The sequence below is a fragment of the Papaver somniferum genome, chromosome 5 (genome assembly GCF_003573695.1).
Source record: "Papaver somniferum cultivar HN1 chromosome 5, ASM357369v1, whole genome shotgun sequence".
In the NCBI taxonomy this organism is placed as follows: Eukaryota; Viridiplantae; Streptophyta; class Magnoliopsida; order Ranunculales; family Papaveraceae; genus Papaver; species Papaver somniferum.
Genome location: NC_039362.1, coordinates 195,444,070 through 195,453,978, shown reverse-complemented (window position 1 = coordinate 195,453,978; position 9,909 = coordinate 195,444,070). Strand labels below are relative to the sequence as shown.

General features: G+C 35.4%; 1 long non-coding RNA gene across 8 annotated transcripts; it reads left to right on the top strand.

Annotated features, from left to right (window-relative positions):
* Window positions 1-3,940: 3,940 nt before the first annotated feature.
* Window positions 3,941-9,429, top strand: LOC113284190. Of its 8 annotated transcripts, XR_003327990.1 has the most exons (21): window positions 3,941-4,052; window positions 4,859-4,927; window positions 5,017-5,133; window positions 5,220-5,327; window positions 5,428-5,554; window positions 5,712-5,788; window positions 5,959-6,035; window positions 6,161-6,341; window positions 6,555-6,562; window positions 6,700-6,794; window positions 6,961-7,221; window positions 7,300-7,436; window positions 7,554-7,643; window positions 7,728-7,791; window positions 7,894-8,005; window positions 8,111-8,367; window positions 8,450-8,565; window positions 8,643-8,729; window positions 8,893-8,966; window positions 9,049-9,116; window positions 9,214-9,380. It is a non-coding gene; the product is annotated as an uncharacterized LOC113284190 (long non-coding RNA). The 8 variants fall into 8 exon arrangements; XR_003327994.1 differs by having other exon boundaries at window positions 6,555-6,794; window positions 8,676-8,729; window positions 9,214-9,429; XR_003327992.1 differs by having other exon boundaries at window positions 6,555-6,794; window positions 8,662-8,729; window positions 9,214-9,429.
* Window positions 9,430-9,909: the final 480 nt, after the last annotated feature.

Genomic DNA, 9,909 nt, shown 5'->3' with positions numbered 1-9,909 from the left:
CAACATATATAATATTCGATTCTTGCAGAGAAATAGAGATAAGAAATCTTTTGTAAGAAAACGACTGGATGTGTAACTATGGAAAGAAGAGAAAAGGAAGATGATAGCTTTTACATTTACATTTCATATGCATGTCTGTCTCTGTTATGTCATTGACTATCAGTCCATGGGGAGAATGAAGAATTTAAGTTGTCTTAAGGTGGTGGTGGTGGGGGGTCATCTATTCTGAATGCAAGAAAGTAGAAATCTATCAATAATATGCAAATGGTAACGGCCCCTACCCTCAGAAATGACCACCAACACCATGGCACAAAGATAGAGTTGTCGGAGACTATACCAACTGTGAGTCAAAATGAAAAACGTACGTCCCCTTCCAAATCTGACCACCCTGTAATCTTTACTTTACTACTACACTCTTCTTTCTTCTAGTCCTTATCAACTCTAGGAAATTACTTTTTTATACTGACCATAACGACAAACAAACACATACCATTTGTTTATTGCTTTTAGTTTTATTGCTTTTAGTGTTACTGCAGATGTAATTTACTAGCTACTGCTTGTATGTACAAAGTTTGCACGTACGACATAATTAACATTGATGAGCGTATCTTTAATTATACTGTCTAAAATGTTTGTCGATAGTTGTTTGAAACGTTTGCAATTAAACTCGACCAAAACAAGGTTTAGGACCACTCTCTCATAAAACACATCCTATATCCCAACAGCTGAGGAAAGAAATTGACATACTAATTGAAACGAGCTATATTGAGCATATGAATTCAGTGTGTAGGACAACTGGACATTTCTTAACCAAGAATAATCAAGAAATAGAATGGACATAAATGAGTAATGACCTAGTTTAGGTGGCCCACAGTCAAAGCTGCTATCACCTACATGGACAAAACTGGGTCATCCTCGAGTCCACCTTGACAAATCTGCAATAACATATAAAAATGCATCATCAATCAACAGAGAAAGTTATCGAGTAGGGGGATGAAGAGTTACAAGATATTATCTATAGGAGTATTGTTTTACACTGAAATATATCCCTATGTATGTCTGGTAATTAAGCTGACGGTTTCATGTTTCAGCTGCCGGAATTAGGGGAATACCCTCCACATACATGTTCTGCTTGCACAAACTCTTAGTTTTGCAAGTAAATCCTAATCCATGTGAGGCAGTAACCAACACAAATGGATAGCCTTAGCTCTATTTTGTGACAATTTGGTAATTAATCATCCAAATTTATGATTTAAGAAAAAAATAAAATCAGATCATTTTGTTTCATTGAAATTATGTCTTTCAAAATCTCTCCAAGACATAACACCCTAAATTTGCAATATAGTTATGTTCTTTGCAAGATTTTCACTTGAAATTTATAAATAAGAAGTGAACTGTAAAATCAAAACCTAAAAAGATAACAAACAGGGGTTTTTAAAGCTAAACCTCTCAATTAATGTCTAAGCATTTTCAATCTGACATGTGTTTGATTCCTAACCTAAAACATCTAATACAAATATTAAATCTGCATAAGGACTAGAGTATCCAAACCTACCGAATCTCGAACCCCAAAATCTATAAAAGAGACAGTAAATCACATAAAGAAAATCAAAATTGGTAGGAAAGATTACAAGAGATAATGTATCAACAAGATATGCTCGTCGCTTACCTTTCTTTATATCTCATCTGACAAATCCGTCGACAATCATTTCCATTGAAATGATGACTCAAATATGGAGTAGCAGAAAACCTAATCGATGATGAAGGCGAAGAAAAATTGGAACTCTATCAGTAATTGTTGTTCCTAAACATTTTTGTTGCAATTGTTGTTGGTGATTTCTTCTATCTTCTATACAGTTTCAGCTAATTCTTCGAGAACAAATGTTGATGATGTCGGATTCAAGCATTGATACTCAGATTTTGGTTTGAAGATGGAGATTAAATCGATTAACGTTTTCTTAGACTCAATTTACGAATTCTAACTCCGCTGATTTATACCAAAACTTGTTGAGACTTGCTTTCAGGTTTTTCCGTCGACGGAACCTAATTCATTTCAGAAACGAGAAGAGAGAAGAAATGAACTACCTAGGATTAGGAACAAACTACTTTTGATTTTGTACGAAGGTTACTTTTGTCATCTAAAGGATTCATTTTGGACTGAATCGTTTGGAAAATGATTAACTCGTTCTACATTTGGTAGATTTGGATCTCCTAGTACTAGGCTTGAGGGCGCAGGACTAGAGTGTCTAAAGCCCAACTAATATGGGATTAAGTGTTAATTTCTACTTTTTTTTGGTGGATATTTGAAGTGATTATAAGTCACCCCTTATTTAAGTATTTATGTTAATACCAAATTTACCCTTTTTACTTAAATTAGTTAGGGTAATGATTAGTTATTGTAATGATTAGCTAATAATTGAGTTAAATTAATAAGTGATTAGTGAGGTTAGATTAATTAGTCGAGTGTTTTTAGAAGAATAATTTTTGAGGAGAAGAAGAGGGTTTTGGTTTTGTTTTGTTTTAAGATGGTTGATTTTGAAATGAAGGTTTCGAGTACTTAGGTATACTTCAAATTTAGTTAATGTTGCTTGAATTGGCCAAAAACAATGAAAAATGAAAAATTTATGAACTGATTTCGTCCATGGAAATAAAGTTCGGCTACGATATCTGAAGAACAGGTAGCCGAAGTCATCTGCAAGTGTAGTTCGGCTAATGTTTCTGAAAACACAGGTAGCCGAACTCAGCTTTAATGGAGTTTTTTTTACTTTCAGAGAAAAGTTTGGTTAGGAGAAAAAAATTGCGACGTAAGAGAAATAAAAGTTCGGCTAGAAAAAAATATGAAAAAAAGTTGCGGCGTAACCGAACTAAAAGTTCGTCTGGAAAAAATTATTTGACATAACCGAACTCACCATATAGGTTTTCAGAGAAAAGTTCGGTTAGGAGAAAAAAATTGCGACATAACCGAACTAAAAGTTCGGCTAGGAAAAAAATGAAAAAAAATATCGAAGTAACCGAACTAAAAGTTCGGATGGGATAAATAAATTGCGAGGTAAACAACTTTTCTCCGAAAGAAAAAAATCCATTAAATCTGAGTTCGGCTAATTCGACAAACTGTTTCACATATTTCCTAGCGGAATTTCTCTTTGCAACTTCCATTTTTGTTTTGTTTTGCTGAATCTCCAATTTTTATTAATAAAAGAACAGAAATGTTTACAACCAAAATTCAGAAAAAATTAAAATTGAAAAAGAAAATTACAAGAAAAGAAAATCAGCTAGCACATTCTGAAGTATTTTCTGTGGAAACTTCCATTTTCAACTCATTTTGATGATTACTACTCATTTTTTCAACCAAGTAATGGGTTTGTGGAAATTTCTTTGAATTCAGACGACGAAGCGGAAAGAAGAGAAGAAAATGAACCCTCTAATAGTAGCGGATTTGTGAAAAACTAAAAATTATGGATTTGTTATAGTTTTGATTTTGATTTTGTTTTGTTAATGATTTATTAGATTAGGTCATATATATATGTGTATATTTATTAGATTAGTTTTAATTTTAATTAGGTTAAAAATAGGTTAGTCATTTCTACATTTTAGAACATCCTTATAAATATACGGTAGACATTCTTATCATATAATAGTCCCCTCCAAAATAGAGTAGCCCCCAAAAAAAAAAAAGGTTCAAATAAAAACCAACCATAATAGGGTTGGTAGTTGGTATTAGCTGTAGCCCGACCTGCCCAACCATGTCCAATTGGGCTGAAAACGTCTCCTAATCTCTGAAGTCCAAGGCTCAATCATTAAAGAGTAGACTGGGGTCAACCGGAAACAAATTTCTTTGGTCAAACTTACCGATTTAACTCACACGTGTCCGTATGTGAAGTTTATCTTCAATGTTTTCACCTACTAACCCTTCTTTTAGAGTGAGTGACAGAGTAGGAGTTTTAGATCCAAGATATTTTGGTTCATCCTTATCCACAAGCAGACAGTTAGGTCTGAAACTTTTAGTCCATCCCCACTGAAAATCAACAATTTAAAACTAAAAATATCAAAAAGTAAGTTTTCAATTCCATTTTCTATTTCCTTATTTTGTTTTGTTTTGTTTTGGTAATGCTTCAAAAATAAATAATCTAGGGGTTTAATTTTGGATTGGTTTGTTTTACATGCATATAATTACTGTGGTAGTGTAGATTTTGTCATTTAGGGTTTTTATTTTTGATTACAAGGTATATGATTGACATATGGTAGATCTTGATTACTGAGGTGTTGATTATGATGTTTACTGTGTGAGTTCGATTGAAAGCTAAAATTTATTCTTGCATGTTTGAAAAGTGAACTTCTGTAAGTTTTGGGGATGGATGATTATCTTTGTTTAGCTGTCTTGGGATCATATTTCATGCTGTAAAAATTTCGAGTTACTGGTATTTAAATGGCTAAAGTACTCACTTTCTAAAGTGCTGATTTTCTAATGAGTTGAAATAGGACCGTTTTAATTTTTTGGTGGTTTGAGTTTGATAAAATGCTTTCTAAAAGGGGAGTGACTAGATGATACGTGAATTTCAAGTGTTGTGTAAATTTTTGTACGGGTTAAGTGTCACCGACTGTTGTATAGTTCATATGCAGTCTTTTAAAGGCACCACCAGGTTCTTTAGGAAAATATCTGGTTCGTAGTGCTGGTTTTGAAGTTCTTTTCTGAACCCATGAAAAGCTGATAGACATATTTCAACTGACCCATATAGTATGATCCCTATTTTATGCTTTTGCTCATAGTTATTTGAGAGAGATAAGTACAGAGTAAGTGATACCGATATGAAAACCAAAGAACCGGCAAAGTAATATTTATCAAATGCAATTTTTGTAGTGCTTTTCAGTCAGGAGAAGCTACATCACAATAATGTAGGTACAGTGACCGACTTGCAATCCAATTGAGGTGAGAAGATAATTTCAGCCCTATATTATTTTGCGAATTTCTTTCAGTACAATGATGATGATTGATGATGTTTATTTGTGTTTGTGTAGCTTTGTACCTTCGTATCCTTGCAGCGCTGTATGAAGGCCTTGTCCATTCACCAGAGATCTTCACTCATTGAAAATCAAGATAGAAGCCTCAAGAAAGAATTGCAGGCTTTGGCTGAGGTAGGTCTCCCCTTGACGAAGATGTTTTTATGACCTTAGGCACTTTACAATTATCGTGATGGATAACAAGTTGTTTATTTGGGCAGGCAATGAAAACCATCAGCGATGATACTGAACCAGCATTACGTGCCTCTGGTGTTTCAATTAAATCTCAGTTCACTCAACTTGAAGGCTGTGTATTATAACCTCCAAGGGTATTTTGTTCGACATTGAGCCATTCATAATTTCAGCACCAATTGAGCCTCTTCAAACTAGATGTGTAGATAAATGACCTTAATTAATAATTGTTGTTAGTTTCTGAAGGGCCTGGACTGCATTTAAATACTCAAATCTTCCTTGTTGAAATTGTTGGGCGAGCAACACCCCAGAGCGTGGACTTTCTGAAGGATCAAAATGTGCTCCGGACTGTATTGACTGTATTGTAAGTATTTTTTATTTGTCAAATTACTAGTTACTATCTTCATCTGTCAACATGCTTCGTATTTTCGAGGGGGCATTTATAATTGACTTGAAAAGTTGGAGAATCACTTGTTCTGCAATGTGATATTGATTTTATACTTTCCACTGCAACTTGACAGGCAGGTTCTACTGCACTGGGAACGCTTTTCTTACCACAAATATCGTTGATCTTTTTGGGCATGCTGAATGTGTACAGGTATTTCTTGTCTACTTACATGTACTCTCGATTCGAAAATCTTTACTTGCATGATGATTAGCACTTGTGGATTATGAATTTCAACACACTCATTTGTTTTAATATATCACTTTTTGTTGTATAAGTAAGCCGATCTGATTTTCTTTGTGACTGTTCAACATAATGTGCAGCGCCAGTGAGCTTATTCCTAGTAGTATCGCGAGGGCGGACCCTTTTCGTCAAAAGCTTCCTACGTAAAACTTCCACGGTAAGAGCGAGACCCGGTTAATGACAGCACACGTACACACACTGTCTCACTCTCTCTCTCATTTATTTAACACTATTCTCTTGTTAATATTTTGGTAATTCAACTAAAACGATTTGTCCAAGCAGATCAGTGAAAAGGGAGACTCTCGAGCTCATTGGAGCTTTTTTGGACAAGGCTGAAGATCAACCCAAATTGAGAGCAGTTTGTGCCGCAAATGATGGATCCTGTTCTTGGTGATTATGCGAGGAGTTCGCCTGAAAAGAGGGAGTCTGAAGTTCTTTCTGTGTTTGCAACAATCATAAACAAGTTAGTTTCTATACCATAGTATACTCCACATTAGCTTCCCTCTTTCTTGTTTCGATTTTATTTTCATTATACTGTTGTCAAGTGTAGTCAGGAATTTTCCTGCTATTCGTAGGTTTAAACTAACAATTTGACTTCATATCAGGATTAAGTTTGACGGTCTCTCTTAGCTTTTGTCCACCTCAATTTTCTGATTTATTTGTTTTCATACTGTAGGTACAAAGGTGTGATTACAGAGGATGTTCCTCGCATATTTGAAGCTGCAATTGAATATACCCTCTCTCTGTTGAACTATTCATCTGTCTCTCTATGCATACTAACAACTGAAGCTCGTCATGGATTCCATTATATGGGCTTTCAGAAACATCCAAAGAAATTTCGCTGAAACTGGGCTCAACCTACCAGTTTCAAGAAACATATCCGTGACTTATGCAGTCCAAAGAATTCTCAGACAAGGTAATTGCATTTAAATACTCCATCTTCCTAGAAAGTGTTTGCAAAGTCTACTCTTTTGTAGGAGATTGAGCTATTCATAATTTCAGCACCAATTGATCCTCTTCAAACTAGACGTGTAGATAAATGAGCTTGAGTAGTAATTTTGGTTGGTTTTGCCAATTTGCAGGATAACACGGATCTTTATGCTGAGGAGGCAGCTAATGCTATATAGAGAGAAGAAGAGCCTCAGAGGAGTGATTGTTTTGCCCATCAGGTGTTTTTCTCCTGTAGAATGCTTAACACCCATTGGTGGTTAGGAGTGACAGTTTGCTTCTGATTTTGCATGCAGGTTGGAGAGAGCGAGCTTTTAGTATCTGTGCTTCTGACAGGCCTTCCCAATACAATTGTGGATCTCGAGCCTCAGCAGTTTCATACATTTTATGAGTCAGTAAGTTATCTGCTCTTAGTTAAGATGGCTAATTTATTTATACATTTATATACTGACTTCTGTAGTTCTTCTTTAAAGGTTAAGATGGCTAGTTATAGTTGAACAAGTTGGGAAAATTTTGAAGATTAACAAGAGGCAGTTTATGCAGTGCTGGGAGGTTCTTATCTATCTGCAACTTGATCCCGGCACAACAAGAAGTTCATGAACAACTACAGGTGAGATTTCGAGTTATGTTTTTATGGTGTAATTGTTGTTCTTTGGTGCATCTTTTTGTTCTTATTATATGTTTTTTATATAGCTTTGTGATTTATGAGTACCCTTATGTTGTGCAGAAATGGGCTGAAATTATTGGACAGACATGACAGAGTGTGGAATTTCTGAAGGATCAAGTTGTGATCCGGACTGTATTGAACATATTGCAGGTGTTTTACGATTGTCAAATTACTACTTAATAGCTTCAACTATCGCCACCTCGATTTCCTGATTGATTTATTTTCCTGTTGTAGATACAAAGGTGTGATGACTGAGGATGTTCCTCCCATATGTGAAGCTGTTTTCGAATGCACCCTTGTGGGTGAAGAAGCTCTCTTTCTCTGTTGAACTATTAATCCATCTCACCTTCCTGTTCCGTAACTGATGTTTCAAGTTGCCTTTTTCTTTCCGTATATCCAGACGGTTACAAAGAACTTTGACGACTATCCTGAACGCCACCATGAATTCTTTTCATAACTGCCAGCGACTGCTAAACATCGTCTCCCGGCTCTAATTATTTTGTCAGAGTTAGGTTGGTCGATAATCGTTTTCACCCTTTATTTTTCTTCTTGAATTCCTTATTTCGCTGTTTTAATTCTGTGTTTACTTCTTTCTTTGTGGGTACCAACAACTGAAGCTTGTCAATGTTGTCATGAATTTCATTATATGGGCTTTCAGAAACACCGAAAGAGATGTCGCTGAAACTGGGCACAACCTCCTGTTGGAGATGCTGAAGAATTTTTCATATTTCTGAGACTTGCAATCTGTTCCGCCGGACTTACTTCGTCACAATCAAGCAAGAGATTTTTGTGGTCCTAAGTAATACATTCCATAAACCTGGTTTCAAGCAACATGTTTTAGTCCTGCACAGTCCTGCACCTCCTATTTTGCCTGGTAATAATCCGTTTGACTTCCTTCCTGATTCAAAATTTAATTTTGGAAACGTGTTTTAAACTTTATATATAAACATTTGCAGGTGGACTCTAGTTTATTAACAGAGCCTCATCTGTGCCTTACCCTAACAACACTATTAGTTCATGAATACCCTATTAAGCTTCTGGGTTCGTCATTCCAAACATGACTACGGCAGAGGTAGGGATCATTACCGGACTAATTTTAATTTCTTTTCGGTTACCATGATGAATAAAAGTACTTCTGTTTACTGGTAGTTGACTGTATGACTCATAGAACGACCCTGCCAGCTTCAAGAATCATATCCATGACTTCTTGTGCAGTCCAAAGAATTCTCAGATAAGGTAATTGCATTCATATACCCAGTTTTCCCAGAAACTGTTTTTGAAGTCTACTTTTTTGTATGACATTGGGCTATTCATATTTTCAACACCAATTGATCCTCTTCAACTAGAACTTTGTGCATTCTTGTAAATTGGAGATTTATGAGTAGTTTCGTTTGTGCAGAAATTGGTTGAAATTATTGGGCAAGCATATGACAGAGCGTGGATTTTCTTAACTGTGCATTGAACATGTTACAGGTATTTTTCGTCGTTCAAATTATTAGTTACTAGGTTCAGCTGCAGCCCCCTGATATCCTGATTATTTGTTTTCATGCTGTAGGTACAAAGGTGTGTTTACAGAGGATGCTCCTCTAATATTTGGAGCTGTTTTTGAATGTACCCTTGAGGGTGAGGAAGCTCTCTTTCTCTGTTGAACTATTTATCTTTCCTTCGGGTTTTGTAAACTGATGTTCAAGGTATCCTTTTTTTTCTTCCGTATTTTCAGATGATTACAAAGAACATTGAAGGCTATCCTGAACACCGCCTTGTTTTGTGACTCAGATCTGACTCAGCTGACTCGATTTTTTAGGACAAAAAATGCCTTTATGCACATTTTAAACCAGAACATTTACCGTTACTTAAACATCACAAATTGTTGCATTGCAGTCTAAATAACTTCCCTTTCGGATGGAATTAAACATATTAGACATAATAAAATAATAAAATCTAAAGATTAAAGTCCTAAAAATATAAAAGAAACAATAAAATCTAAAGGAGATTAGCCATCTCATCGCGTAAATTGTTCATATGGTGAGGTGCATTTTCTTCTGCTTCTTTATCCACCAGTATTTCCTTCGTCTCAAATGATTGAGGTCTCTACACGGAGAAACAAGCACGTTGTTCAGATAAGAGCCAATTAGAGTAGAGTATAACACTGCTAGGTGAACTAAGTAAAACCAAAGAAAAGGGAAAAGCTCACAGGTAAACGTGGTTTACATAAGAGATGCGATTAGAAATAAATGAAATAGGGGATTTGTCCATTAAAAGTACATTGGGAAAGATTTCTGCATTACGTACTTTCAAACATCAGTAAACATCAATCATACTGTATAACATATATCACCGCTGACAGATAAGAAAGAAGTGTGCAGTTGTGCAACTTACAGCCTTTCAAGATTAGAAGGAAGTCTACATGGTATAG